This window comes from Anser cygnoides, chromosome 1 (genome assembly GCF_040182565.1).
Source record: "Anser cygnoides isolate HZ-2024a breed goose chromosome 1, Taihu_goose_T2T_genome, whole genome shotgun sequence".
NCBI lineage: Eukaryota > Metazoa > Chordata > Aves > Anseriformes > Anatidae > Anser > Anser cygnoides.
In genome coordinates this window covers 48,022,568-48,038,132 of record NC_089873.1, presented here as the reverse complement: position 1 = coordinate 48,038,132, position 15,565 = coordinate 48,022,568, and positions in this window count along the sequence as shown.

Sequence of the window (15,565 nt, the reverse complement as noted above, 5' to 3'; positions counted from 1 at the left end):
TCACAGGCCCCTGTCAGAGGCCACGGGGCTCCTGGAGCCCCCCACGGCCCCCAGCCACCCCGCCTGGCTGCCACCCAGAGAGGGGAGCATGAGAAAGGCTCCGGAAAGGGGGGACGTGAGGTGGAGGATCATCCGCGGAGACACCCGGGAGCTCTGCGTTAACCAGCCCGAGCTGAGGCCTGTGCCGACACGGCCAGGTAAACCCAGACGGGAGAGGAAGGCAGTCTCGGCAGGTCTCTTGCCGCCTGTATTGCAAAAGGAACAAAAACTAAAGTCCATTTTGCAATTTCTGAATTTCCTTCCATGCCCACTTCCCTTTCTCAAAGTCCACACTTACGTCTTTGCAAACAGAAAAAAAATTATTTTGCTTAGTAGGCTGCTTATTTCAAAACCGAGGATGGACCATAAAATATGATATAAGAACCATTTAGTAGTTCATATGTGTTGGCATCAAGTCAGGAAATTTCAGCTGTCATAAAGCAATAACGGATTAGAAAAGCAATTCCCTTCCAAACAGAAATACGCTGACGAAGCTCTGCAGGCGTAAAAAAGAGTCTTGCAAGCACTTCCATACCTGCTTAGCCAGGGTTCAGGGTTTGAGACTGGGCTGCCACAGGGCACAGGCAAGCTGCACAAGAGGCAAGGTTTGGCTGTGGAAGTGCAGCTTCTACAGTCCCAGAGAGCCCTTCTCCTCTGTGCGTGGGCAAAGGTAGAAGGAACACGGAGCTCAGGGCGCTGAGCGGTGTTTTACGAGGTCAGCCCGTTTCCCCCTGAGAAGCACTTTGTTCCCACCTGAACTCCCCCCGATCGGCTCAACCAGCCCGACATGGTGGCCTCCTTTCCCCCTGCAGCAGCCTGGTGGCACGGAGCTGCCGGGCCCTGCCGAAATGCCGCCGGCGATGCCAGCAAGCCCGGAAATGACCACCTTGCACTGCGGGGATGAATTCAGTGCGGTCCAGGCCAGCTTCCCCAGGGCAAAGTCTGCAGGAGGCACGAGGAGAGGGAGCCCCAGCAGCGAGCCTCGCATGGTGTTTGCAGGGGGAAAGCTTGGACTAGGTCCAGCACTAATGAAAGCGTGAGGAACTTGCAGAAGCCTTGCCCTGATTTCTTCTTCCAAATACAGTTGAATCTAGGAAAAATCCCGTGTATACACTTAAATTCTGCCTTTCATGGCATTTGCTTAACCCCTTTAACCTGTGTCTGCAAACCATCCTTGGAATTAAAAGAAAGAAAAACCAAGTAATTTTATCAAGAACAGCAGCCGTTATTTCACGAGTTACTTATGTGCATGCAGCTCTCCTCCACATCCCTTTTGATGTTCCTGGTTGTTTCATCACATCTTGTTTCACTACCAAGAGTGCAGGGAGAAGAGCCAGTATTGGCCTCACAGCTGCGGGAGAGAGCTCAGCCAAACCAGCTAGAGACAAGAGTGCTGGAAAGCAAACTGCTGCTCGCAGCCTTGCTGATGGCGCAGTGTGATGGCACAGCAGATTTCAGGGGAGGTCTGGGCTGGAGTCTCATCCTGAACATCGAAACTGCGTCTCCTTGGAGCATCTTGCTGAGGCACACTAAGGCCCTGAGCACTTTGTAACTCTGCAGGTTCTGTCCTCTGTGTGCTGTATCCGTATGCGTGTTTAACGCTGTGAGTTTTATATATGCTTAACTGCCAAACTTTACAATTATCCGTTGTCAAGAAGATTTTTGGAAAGCAAAAAATTACTTGAAAATGTTGGAAACTGCTTTATGTCATTAGTAATGAGGAAACACAAGCTTATGAACACTGAGAAGTTTCATGCTCTTGGTTACTCAAAGGGCAAGGAAAAGAAGAGAGAAGCCCCTCTTTGAACTTGAAAACTATAGCAATAAATCCGTATTTTAAGCCTAGTTGAAAATAAATTCCAGCAATTGTTCTAGCAGACACATAAATATAATCAGCTACTGAAAGCATGCTAGTTGTGGTCTCAGAAAGAAACTAATCAATAAATAGGGAGACCAAGTAGAGCAGAGTCAAAAATGTCTCTATAAATGTTCAGTAAGGGCTAACAGGAGGAACAGACCCAGGAAGACCTCCACCACGTTGGGTGATGTTTCATCATGTTGTAGGGGTGTCAGTTTGGAAAGGTCTGTGTGTTGTTTTCAAACCATCTGAATTTTGCAATGGTCAGGGGTTGGGCTTGCTCTTTATTTCTTCATATGTGTCAATAACTTTAAAGCAAGAAACAAGTAACCCGTGAAATAACGGCTGCTGTTCTTGATAAAATTACTTGGATTTTCTTTCTTTTAATTCCAAAGATGGTTTGCAGACACAAGGATGGAAGGGGTGAAGCAAATGCCATGAAAGGCAGAATTTAAGTGTATACATGTGAGTTTTCCACCCATCTTTACATGTCCAAAGGAGCGTATTTAACCTAAATTGGTTTTCTGAGTTTTTTCTGTAACGAATACAGAGCAATAGGCATATTTGAAGGGCGCACCATCCTATCCTGAGAATTAGAACAAGACGTGCTGGAAAGGGTTCCTCTGAGGCTGTAAAATTCAGTATTTTCAAAGTCTAGTTTAACGACATTGTTCACATTGCTCATTAGCTCCGTAAAACTAGCTTGGAAGACCACAGCAAAAGCAGTGGTCTAGTGGAAATCCTGCAGCAGCAATCCTTGTAATAGCAAATTGTTCCAAGCTTCCTTGCAGGTCAGGAAATCCAACATAAGCATGATGATCTGACAGTTTAGGAGGATACAAACCCCTTATTCCAGCTGGATTTTGCTGCTAAATTCTGGTGCTAATGCTGACAAGAAGAGAGGGGAACAAGAGAGGGGAACGTGGTTTCCCCTCAGAAGGTACTGGCACGATTTGCACCAGTAGCTGCTCTGGACTTCCTATCTTTACACATGGTGAACCAGCTGATCATACACATTGAAAAAGCAACCTGGAAGAACTTCATCTTCACTCGAGAAGTTTTAGCTTGTCACCATTAGTATGCACTGTGATGGTGCCAGCCCTGGATCAGCTCCTGGGAAAAGACCTGCATGAGGACAACAGCTGGTCCGGGATCACCAATCCCCTAGCCACCAGGAGCAGCCGGCTCCCACAGATCCCTGGCACGCTGACTGCCGCAGGACACGATGTGGGGTCCGTGAGCACCGCGTGCCACCGAGGAGCGGGCGATTCAGTCCTTTCACGGAAACTTTCCAGTCTCTTTGCACAGGTCTGGGCCTTCAGGTGGTGCGCGTTGCTGCAGCCCCACGCAGGTCAGCCCGGCGACGCTAATTGAAGCCAGGTGGAGTGTCGACCTACCCGCCAATTAAAAGCCACCCAGGCCAGCACCAGGCATTCAGTCCCAATGCATACTGCAGTTTTATGACTCCGCCAGACTAGCCTGGCCTCTTTCCATGTTAGCTTATAATACAGGGTAATTTAGATGTCCGCTTTTTCTGCAGTGGCGCTGAAAGTATTGAGTACTTAATGCTTGAGCACAACGGTTCGAGAACTGCTCGGTTTTGTACGTGAATGGACAGTAATGAATTCAGATCCCTGGGACAGATAGGGTGGAAAATATTTGAAAGCAATGTTTTATTAATAGTATACCCTTCATTTACTTTTAAGCAGCTATAGAAGGCCTGTTTTATTTCTGTGTTTTGTTTTATTTATTTATTTTTTCTGAGAAAGGCAGTTTCTCAGTCCTGTCTTCACTGCAGAAGCCTATAACCATTTCATACGGATGTATTTCTATATGTCAGATGGCCTGTTAAATATAAGTCCCCTCATCCTTCCTTTCATATGGAAGGAACCTGTTTTGTAATTTTTTCAGTTCCTCCTTTTTTTCTGATTTTTAAAATACTTTTGCACAGGCAGTCTTTTCTTTTTTTACTTTCCATGTTGCTAGACACATACACAGCTGGCAACATCAGCATGAGGAGCTGTGGCTTTTGGGTGCTGTGTTTAAGATACCACAGAGACCTAATTTTCAGAGTCACTCATATTATTTCAAAACTAAAGAATCCAAAAATCCCAATGCACATTTGAAGATGTTAACCCAGAATTTGGGGATATACTATTAAGTAACTACCTTTAAAATTGCCACTTGAACTGTCTGTATTTGCATTTCTACACACGATTCACTTGCACCACCTCCAGGTGTGCAGGGTGTTGTCTTCTCCAGAGGATGTTATTTACCTGTGTGCAGAGGTCTGGCAGCCTCAGGGCATCATCATGCCAGGCTCAGGTAAGGATAGTTCCCACCTCAAAAACAAAAATCCATGTGATGCACAGTTAACTTCTCTGTTAATTTGATCTAAATGTCTACTACACCACTTAGCCCACTCATCATTCTGTTGATTGTCTTTTATTTTTTCACATATTTTCTTTGCTAAAGCTTTTGAAATCCCCTGGACGGCAACAATTCCTCTTTCTGGTCACATTATTCACACTTACCAACAGTAGGTTGCAGCAACCTTCTCCATCTGAGAACCATAATGCACACACATGACCTCCTTCCTGTACAGATTGATACAGACTGACCTCTGGATAAGCTCGGGGTGTTGTTTTAGCGGTAGGAGTACTGTTTTTTTGTGCCTAGATCTGGTGCTGGCTCTCACCAACAGATACACACTAATACATCCATCTCCTTCTGCTTCCAGATGGGGCAATGGCCTGTGGTCAGTGTAACATCCAGTAATTAAGCTCTTGAGCTCATTGTCAGACCGACAGTCTACATCTGTAGATCAGTAGGTTGACTCTCCCATAGCTACACTGAATTTACTTTTTTTTAGCCTTTTTGATTCCTCAATAAGATGCTGCAGAACCTTTGCATGTAATTATCTATACATTTGTCCCTCGTGTCCAATTTCAGAGCAGGAATGCAAACCAGACCATGAACATAAGTAGAAACTAAATAATTGTTCAAGAAAGTACCATATTACCCAAAGGCTTCAGCAAAAAGCAGAAGCCTTGTACATCTCTTCCCCAGCTGTCTTTACTCAAGAGTGGGAGCAGAGAAGAAATATTTACTAAACAGCGAACGCTTCCATTACAGTTTTGGAAGGAATACGTAGTCATGTGCTTTCCTCTTTTCGGTCAGTGTGACTGTATCTCTCTGTACAATCTATGAGATTGTAGAGGGCTTGCTTACTTCTTTTGCCTGGTTTACTGCATTTACATTTTCCGCAGCACAAAACGATGCAAATTTTTGCAAACCATTTGATTTTACACTTCTGTCCCCTCTTATGTGTAGATTTTGAGTGTGATCTGAAGGCTTGTTGTTAGAGCAGTGTATATATTATTGTACAGGCTGATGTGGTGGTGCCAGTTCCTCCAAATTTCAAAGACTGTATCTGGCACAGAAGCATTGCATGTTTGTTTGTTTGGTTTTTTTTAATTGGACTATGTCCCTGTGACTCTTGTGTTAGGCTTTGCCTGGCAGCAAAATTGGCTTCAACTTCTAGAGGTCAGGCTGGGAAAATGAAGTTATTCCATGTCAGTACTTCCAAAATAAGCAATGAAAGAAGATTAATCATGAGATACTTTATAATAGAGAAACAAAACAAAACAAAACAAAACAAAACAAAAAAAAAAGAGAGAGAAAGCAAAGGATTAGTCAAAAGACCCGAAGAGAAATGCTTTCTCCAAAATCACTGAAATGTGAGTCTTCATCATTCGACGAAGCACTGGAGCAGGCTGCCAAGGGAGGCTGTGGAGTCTCCTTCTCTGGAGATATTCAAGGCCCGTCTGGATGCCTACCTGGGCAACCTGCTCTAGGAAACCTGCTTTGGCAGGGGGGTTGGACCCAATGATCTCTTGAGGTCCCTTCCAACCCCTACAATTCTGTGATTCTGTGATCACTTCTCAGTGAAGAACTGCAAGGATGTTTCTTCTTACAGCAACCACTTATTCAGTTTGTTGTTCTCAGTATTTCTCAAACCCAGGTGTGCCCTCACCTATCCTCATGTTGGCTGTTGGTTAACAAGTCCCACAGTTTACTCTGCTGTGACAAGCTGCTCTACTCAATGCTCTTCATTAGGCATTTCTGCTGTTACTTCTTCTCTGGGCTCTCAGCTCCATGTCAGGAATACCACCAGAGCCTGCACCGCATTCTTGCCATGAAGGGAAGACTCCCAAAATAGATGTACCAGCAGACTTCCCTCTTCGTCTGAAATGGGGATGCCCCAGGCCTAAAAACATCTGGAGATGATTACCACAGACATGGTCACCTTTTCACAACATCAACAGCAACTTTCATATTTTTCTCACAGCTCTTTTGGCATGGCTACCTTAATAAGGTAGAAGTACCTTCCTGTCCGTCCCCTGGCTTACTGCATGACATGCAACATGATTAAGACTGCTATTCAAGTGTAACTCTCTTCACTAAAAGCCCGTGAAGCACATCATCCAGCCAGGTTTCCATGCCCATGGTGCTCTCAGCAGAAGGGTTGAGCTTCTTCTCTTGGCCCACCATGCACCGCCTCAGCAAAGTGATGTTGCTCCACGAGGATGCCTATAATACAGGGATAGCTCCAAACGTGTGAAGCAGGACCTCCTGGAGAAGGGCCACGCATCCAGAGAAAAGGGCTCCTGAGAGTGATTGTGCAGAGCTGCTCAGGGCTATAAACTGTGGGTCTTTCACGTCTCCCCATTGGCTTCTCTGCAAAAATAGGTGGGACACATCCCCAGCCCAAGGGAAAGCCTTGGGGCTGCATCCTTACTGCCTCAGGCTGGTTCAGTTCAGCTGACTGAGGGATAACTAAGATGATTTTTCACTGTCCTCAACACACAACCTGAAGGAAGGTCTTTGCTGATCGTCTGGGACCATCTTCAATGGAGAAAAAGGCTCAAGAAAGCCCAAGAGCTGAAAAGTTTGGCTGAAGAAGAATAGCACAGAGGTACAGGCAAGCCCTCAGGCGTATTAACAAATACTGCTTGTAATTGGTGGGACTCCTGCAAAGAGTGGTATCCTCTCATCCTGGTCCCTCACCGGGATGCCTGGGCAGACACCCCACAGCCTGGACTGAAGAGAAAGCATAGACGGCTCCCTTTGGCAGGAGCTCCTGTCGTTTGGCTCAGATGGTCTCTCCAATGGGAAATAATAAATTTGAGAGACCTCCAGAAGACACACTTAGGTACGTTTGTTTTGTGAGTAAGTGCCTGCCTTCTGCAGGTCTCTGGCTGAAGTCCCGGGCAGCCCATCCGTGTGACAGGGATCTGGTTTCAGGCCCTGCAAGGTTTCCAAGGGTCCTGTGTCCTCTCCGTAGCTTTGAGAGGGCCAGGGGACTCGGGATGTGTCAGGGCTGGCAGACTTTCCCTCACCCACACCTGCTGTCAGCCAGGAGAGCGAACAATCGGCAATGGAGGATTTTGGATTTGGTGGGAATGCAGCATGTACCCCAGTCCTCCAAACTGGCACCTTTCACCTCCTGCTCCCCACTAGCCAGCAGAATAAGTTTTACGCTAACATGTGGGCTGCCAGAGCGAAGCTAAAAGTCCACCAAACACTCCTAGAAACAGACAAACAAGCAGGCACTGACGTGCTGAGCAGCCCCTATTTCCTCAGGGGCCAAAACCGTACGTCTTATCAAAAGGAAATCCTGCATATGCCCTTTCACACTGCACAGTCTTGCTCCTGAAACTCAGTAGAAGTGAGCTGCTACACCAAGTATTAACTTCAGCTTGCCATTTAATGTATAATTTTGCCCCATGCCTATTCCTAGCTGGCAGCATGTCTATTCCTAGCTGTCAGCAAACCTTGGAGCCAGCAGTTCCCTGCTCTGAATTCCCATGCATGGGTACCCTGAGTACCTGAGAGATCACAGTGAGGGAAGTGTTCATCCAGTTTTTCTTTTAAATAAATACTTCCTACGAAACAGTGAAAAGGAGGAAGCTGTATTGCCAGGCAAGTACACAAAACAATGCACAAGGCTTGGCTGGACATATTTACTTTGGTTGCTAAAATATGTATCTGGAGGACAGCCACGGCAGGCTTCAACCCAAGTAATATGAAACAGGTTGTATGTTTATGTGAAGACATTGATAAAAGCTTGGGGAATGTAGTTTTAAACATTTTTTAATATAGATGTCTATAAAATCACAAGTGGTCTGGAGAAGATGAACTGGGAGTGGTTATTTATTGTTCCTCATAAAACGAGAACTAGGAGGCACCCAATGAAAATTTTGGCAAGCAGGCAAGCAAAAGAAAGCACTTTTTCATGCAATTAAACATGTATGAGCTAAATGCAGCCAAGTGCACTACAAAACTCATTGTCACTGGATGCTGTGGGCACTGGGAATATAAACAGGTTCAAAAGAGTTAGACAGTCATGAAGTCTAGATCTAACAGTGCCTTTAAAAGTTGTCTGAGTGGATGCAACTCCCAAATCCTGAAATTTATAAACTGCAGTTTTCTATAACCTGGGAGATCACACTAAGGGAAAAATCACTCCACACTTCATCTTTCTTATGGTCTTCTCCTCGCACAGGGAGAAGACGCTGAGTGAGGTGGGCCCTTGGTTTGGATTGCTTCTGGCAGTCCCTCATCAGCCAAGTCCTTAACTGGATGTCTTGTTTTTTCCCCTGGCCAGCTTCATGCCCTGCGGGGTGCTGGCTGGGGCTCACAAGTGGCTGGAAGGGAGCGGCGGTGCTCAGAGCGGGGCTGGTCATGGGTGCTGGCGGCATTTTGGAAAATGGCGTTCGTGCCCATGCTCTGCCAGGGGCTCCCTGGAGGGCCTGCAGAGAGCGTCTTTTGTGCCTCATTTCCAAATTTTCGCGAGCTGGCGGCAGATTCCTTTTCCTTTGTCTACCTTGCCAATTTTGACTACAAAGCCTTTTGGGGAGAGCACATGGACTGCACGCAGGGCCTCGCATCGTGGGGCCTCTGCAGCCTGTTTCGATACAATTAACTGAAGACGCGCGAGGGCACTTAGAGGACAGTGGTCGCCCCAGCTTCCTCTGGTGGTGGGAGGTGGTGGGCTGTGGGCTGAGAAGGCTGCCGACCTGAGGCTCTCACACTGCCTGGCCAGCGCAGCTCTCCCCACAACAGGAAGAGGAAGCTGTCGGCACGGCCTCAGGCCACCGTGAGCCCCGGTGGCAGAAGTTAGCGTGACAGAGAGTGCTCCATCAGCAAAGAGGATAAATATTTTTAACTCCACATCATGACTCGCGTTCTGCCCTGCAGCTGCATCTTTGTGTTGCCAAGCAAATACTGGCTACGAGGAAAATTCGGCTGCGGATTTCCAGCAAACCCTCATGTTTTGAACGTGCTGGGCAGCCGGTGGCTCATTCCCCTTCACCCCGCTGTGCCGGGCCCCAGGGAGCAGGGCCAGGCGGCGGCACTGCCAGCCAGCGGCATGCAGGGCTTGCTGCCAGCTTTGTTAGAAACCGGGGCTGAGCTGGCCTGACCTGGGTGGCGTGGATGTTTCAGCCGTTGTTTCATGTTTCTGGTGAAAGCTTCTGCATTAAGAGTTGTTTAATTCCTTGGAAGCTGCAGTGGGGATTACTGGCCAGCCCCAGGATGGACACCAGTTAACAAATATTGCTGTAGTTTCCAAAATCTGTTTTGCTTGTCCCAAAAGTGTTTTTGTACCAGCAGTGTTTAATTATTCCCTGTAGCACAGTCTCCCCTCTTAGAGAAGCTGCAGAGCACTGCTGTACATCAGACAGAGAAGAGAGAGCAGAACCTCAAGCTGTGTTTTCCCCATGACACGAGGCTAGCAGCATGTCCTGGTTTTGGCTAGGATAGAGTTAGTTTTCCTCCTAGTAGCTGGTAGGGTGCTGTGTTTGGGGTTTAGGATGAGAATAATGTTGATAACACCCTGATGGTTTAATTGTTGCAGAGCAGTGCTTACACCAAGCCAAGGACTTTCCAGCTTCTCGCTCTGTCCTGCCAGCGGGCAGGCTGGGGGTGCAACAAGAGCTGGGAGGGGACAGACCCGGGACAGCTGACCCAAACTGGCCAAAGGGGTGTCCCGTACCTTATGGAGTCATGCTGAGTAATTAATATGGGGAGGCTGGCCAGGGTAGGGGGGACCGCTGCTCAGGGATAGGTTGGGCATCAGTCAGCAGGTGGTGAGCAATTGCACTGTGCATCACTTGTTTTGTACACATTGTTATTAGTAGTACTATTATCATTACTATTATTATTTTCCTTTCTTTTCTGTCCTAATAAACTGTATTTACCTCAACCCACAAGCTTTCACTTTTTTCCGATTCTCTCCCCCATTCCACTCATTGCAGGGAGGGCGAGGAAACGGCTGTGAGGTGCTGAGCTGCTGGCCGGATTAAACCACAACAGAGTGCTACCCCTGCTACCTCACCTTCGCTTTGGGCCCCCTGAACCTGCAGCTGGACTACCTGTTACCTGTTGGACAAGCATGGGCGATGTGAAGCCAAACTGCACCACGTGCCAGCTGGTTGCCTGCCTGGGGACAGTGGGAAAGGCTCAGTCCCAGTCAGGAGCGGGGACAGTGAGGTGTCTCAAAGGCCAGGCCAGGGCCTTGCTGGCTGTGTTGAGGCTGAATGTACCTCATAGTTGAACCTCAATATTAAGAGCCCCAAACCAAACTGTTCCAAAAACAGCAGAGACTTTTGGGATATGCCTAGTCTCACCCAGTACTATTGCAGTCTGGTGCGGTAGCTTAGCTTGCTACCCAGGGAGATGCTTTTGTAGGAGTAGCCAGGGAACCCTTCAGAAAGAAATAGCACCTTTGCAATATTAGACCAGACTTTCTAGACTTATCTCCTCAGAAATCTACTGCTGTGGACTGGTGACACCTAATGGCAGGGACACAGTGCAAGACAGGGATACAGCAGCGGTACAAACGAGCTAAAAGAACTCTGCCACTCTTCATGGATATGACATGAATATTGGGACATCTTACACAACTTACACACCAAACTGCAGGATTTTCATCCAATGTCTCATTTTCAGTCTCTGCCACCTCGACATAATATATTATTAAGATCTGCTTATGTAGGCTTTGTTTCATGTTCTGGTATTATACTGGTCCTCTTCCCCTCCTGTATTATCCTCTGCTCTGTTCATTCTGGCCTATCCTTTTTATTAAACCCCGCAATTTGTAGCTTGTCTCAGAGCAGCTTGTTCGGATTAGGCTTGCCTAGGGGCTAGTTTAAATTGCTCACATGACTTCTCGTAAGAAACATTACACACATGTTAAATTCATGAGCCAAAGTAGGCTTGTGTGTGGAGAGCTCTCCATTTCCCTTTGCCCTTTCCAGGTGGCTTTTTCCTCATCGTTCCACACCTTTCCCACATTCTCCTTTGCCTTCCCCCACTCCCTTTCAATGCCTTTGTATGGAAACAATGAGAACCTCATATCTGTACATGATACAGCAACCCAGTCGGACTATTTAAATATTCAGGGCTGGAATCTGTCCCTATAAAACCCATTCATATGTAATTGTAATACAGTATACAAACATAGCTGAACTGCAGAAAGAGAGCAAAGGGAACCATCAACATATCCAGTACATTAATTCATGAAGGAGGCATTTTTTGCCTCTGGTTCTGGAAAGCACAGAGAAAAAGTGGTTGTTCCCATTTATATTTTGTTTCAGATTGCCCTGTATTGATCTTCGTGCAAAGAATAGCCATGATGAGGTTTTCTGCAATGCTCAGTGTGACCCCAGAGCTGAGACTGCGCCGCTTTGATTACTGGGGTACCTTTCCTGAAAATAGCATTTCTAGAGAGTCACAAATGCCCACTTATGGCTCTGCTATGTGAGGAATACAGCCTTCTTCCAAATTTGGCTTCTTCTAGCTCTTTGCTGGAAGGCTAACAGGTGATCAGTATGCTGGTGTGGGCACGCAGGTCTGGCTGGCTGGGCAGCAGGCATCTACAAAACTGAATCACTCTCAGTGTGCCTGAGACTAGTCACAAATAGGGGGATAACAACAAGCTACACTTGACCCTGCTATTGTGCGCTGAAGAAATGACGCTCGGTAAATCAAAATAAGTAACTCCTAGTGCCTGTACTGAAGGGAAGGCTGTGAGATTTCAGACTCCTTAGGTGTCATGGAGGAGAGCCATTATGAACCATTTCTACTTTACCAGAGGAAAATCGTCTGCTAGAGTTCACACCTCCTTAGATTCCAGGTAATTCCAACACGAGGCACTACCAGGCCTTCCTTGTTCCACCTCACGCAAACCTACTCCTCCTGCTTCTGCTTACTTAACAGGCCGTAGCTATTTAAGGTGCAAGTGGCAATACGGCAATGCAATTAAGCCAGTTGTCTGTTCCAGCTAGCAGAGCACGGGCAGGCTGTTTCCACGGTGGGGAGAGTCAGCTGAAGGAATTACACAGCCACGCCGTTTTCCCATCTGGATGTAATCTGAGCTGTTAGCTCTATGTAAAACTGTATGGTAAATGCTTTAGAGGCTGGTCCTGAAGGACCACATCTCCCCCACAGACCTCCGTGGAAACTCAGACAATCGGAGGCATTTTTCCTGAAAGTCTATAAATGTGTGTCCAGGACATGAGTCATTTTCAGCAGAAGGTCCTCAGCTATGCAGCACCTTCCTCCTAGCAATGGGCTGGCCCTTACTGGACTGTGGTAACGTTTACCTAGCTGATATCATGCCTTGATTCCTCATCTGAATCGGCTGCCCTACACAGGCTGGGAAGCTGCTGTTGTGCACAGTTAAAATTCCCCTGTTGGGAACCTTCCTGCCTCATTCCCAAGGATGGAAGATCTCCGCCAACCTCAGACCCAAACCCCAACCTGCCAGTCCTCCTCTGCTCTATACTCTCCTCCTCTTCCAGCCTCCTTGCTGAGCCAGGGTATTACCCCAGCATTTCAAGAGATTTCATCCAGAAGAAATCCCCATCTTTCCTACAACACATTGTCCACTTTGAGGCACGGAACCACAGGCTGCTTGCCCTCACTCCAGACCTCTTCTCTTTTCCCGTAGCCTCTTCCTCCATAGATTTCCCTGTGGTCTTTACTGTAGCTCCATCAAGGCCAAATGCTTCCCTTTAATGAGCTGTAGAGAAATTCCCACCCATTCCAAAAGCTGTTGCCATAAATTACCATAAAGAATGACTGTTCACTGGGAATATGGAAAGATCTTTAACATAACTGGCAAAGGACAAACATGTCTCAAAACAACTTGCTATCAAAGATTGGACCCTCTTGATTCAGTGACAGGTTTTTGTTTGTTTGTTTGTTTTTTCCAAATTCAGCACTTGGTTACATAGATTTTGGGGTTAAAAGAAAAAAGTCACAAGTGCTTTCCTTACATCATATATAATGTCATGGGGCAATGAGGACCCAGGTATGCACACAGTAGGTGACAGTAATATCGACTTACCATTAATGTACATTAAAAAATGTGTGTTTATTCGCTTTGCCTGCACACCTGTATAAGGACTCTGGGCTCCTTAGCCATGGCAATGAATGTTGAGCACTGGGTCTGAGCAACTGCAATAGTAGATAGAGCACTAATAATACTGAAGGAGGGTAGCTTACCTTCTTCAAGGAAGACAGTTTGATTTAAGACTGATATAACTTTAATCTAAACCATACAAACCATATTCACCTGGAATGAGATATTATTTATTAGTGAATAAAAGTAAACAATAACTTTATGCAGCTGAGGAAGTTGAACACATGCTTTTCTAACAAGTTTGGTTGTAAAAGCAATCTGGTACGTTGTATGCCAATGTACTCAGAAATGTCTATTATTTACTGTTGTACTGGTAATTCTTTATTTGGACTACTGTATTGGGTTTAGGTGGCAAGGTTTTGGTAGCAGGGGGACTGCAGGAGTAGCCTCTGTGAGAAGAACCCAGAAGCTGCCCCATGTCCAAAAAGGGACCCGCTAATGGCCAAAGCTGAGCCAGTGAGTGATGCTGATTGCATCTTTGACAGTGTATTGCAAAAGATTGCATCTTTGACAGAAAGGAAAAGTCTGCTGCACAACAGTATCTGGGAGAGAGGAGAGAGAACATGTGAGAGAAGCAGCCCTGCCATCACCAGGGTCAGTGCAGGAGGGCAGGAGGTGCTCCAGGCACTCAGCAGCAGTTCCCCTGCGGCCTGTGGAGAGGCCCCTGGTGGAGCAGGCTGTCCCCCTGCAGCCCATGGGTCCCACACGGAGCAGATCTCCACGCTGCAGCCCGTGGAGGAGCCCCCGGTGGAGCAGGTGGATGTGGCCTGGAGGAGGCTGCGGCCCATGGAGAGCCCCCGCAGGAGCAGGCCCCGGGCCGGAGCTGCAGCCCGTGGAGAGGAGCCCACGCAGGAGCAGGGGTCTGGGGGGAGCTGCCGCCCGTGGGGGACCCGTGCTGGAGCAGTTTGCTCCTGGGGGATGGACCCCGTGGTACGGAGCCGTGTGGGAGCAGTGCTTGAAGAGCTGCTGCCTGTGGGCAGCCCCCACGGGATCCGTTAGGGAAGGACGGCATCCTGTGGGAGGGACCCCACGTGGAGCAGGGGCAGAGAGGGACCGTGAAGGAGCAGCAGAGATGAAGTTTTTGGGACTGACCGCAGACCCCATTCCCCCATTGCCCTGCACTGCTCGGGGGGAGGATGTAGAAGAAAGTGGAGAGGGGGGAAAGTGTTTTAAGTTTGCTTTTAGTTTCTTTCTGCTCTAGTCTGCTAGATAGGCAATAAATTACATTAATTTTCCTATGCTGAGTCTGTTTTGCCCATGACAATAATTGTTGGGTGATCTCTGTCCTTATCTCAACTCTTGAGCCCTTTCCATCATATTTTCTCCCTTTTCCCTCAAAGAGGGGGAGTGAGAGGGCAGTTGTGGTAGAGCTCAGCTGCCCAGCACTGTGAAACAACCACAACTACACAATGCTGCTATAAAGCTATACAGAGAAGACCAAATCTATGCTAATCGCATTACGAGGAGATCATTTCCATGCACCAACACACTGCCCAGTCCAGCCTCAGCCAAGTCTTCCTGATGGCAGCCAAGTGATATAATAGGCATGGTACTTCCTGGCTATACTTGGTATTAGGTAGTTGAGTATTTGAGAAAATTGTGACTGCATCTGCAAACTACAGTGGCAGAAAGAGTGTTTTAAGAATTTAATTTTCCAGTTTACTCACAAAAGCTGACTGAGAATTCAGAAAGACAGCTGGCGTCTATAAGGAAAGAAGGTAGTCTTCAATCAGCCATACATCTTGTACTGAAGTATGTTTAAAAATATTCCCAGTATCTTTACAGTATTATTATTAGATGTCCCTTTAATTCACATTTGTGAATATGTGCAATGCAAGTTATTTTGTTTGGACTATTTATCTACTACATTACTATTGCTCAAGTTATAGAAAAAAAAATTCCACACTTTTCCCTATGAATGTCTCTCTGGAGAGACAAACTATTACAATTTCCAATTCAGCACATATTGTTGTGTACATCCAAAGGATATATACACTAGTCATGTTTTTATTGGATGTACTGACTTATTTGGCTTGGATGCTGTTGTCTGTATTAAAAAGTATTTTATATTTTGATGTCCTGATGGTGGCAGTAGGAGATTTTACAACAGAGTTCACGGAAAACAACGATCCAGCAGTAAACAGCCTAATTATACCTTCAAGAGGAAGAGCTGCCTA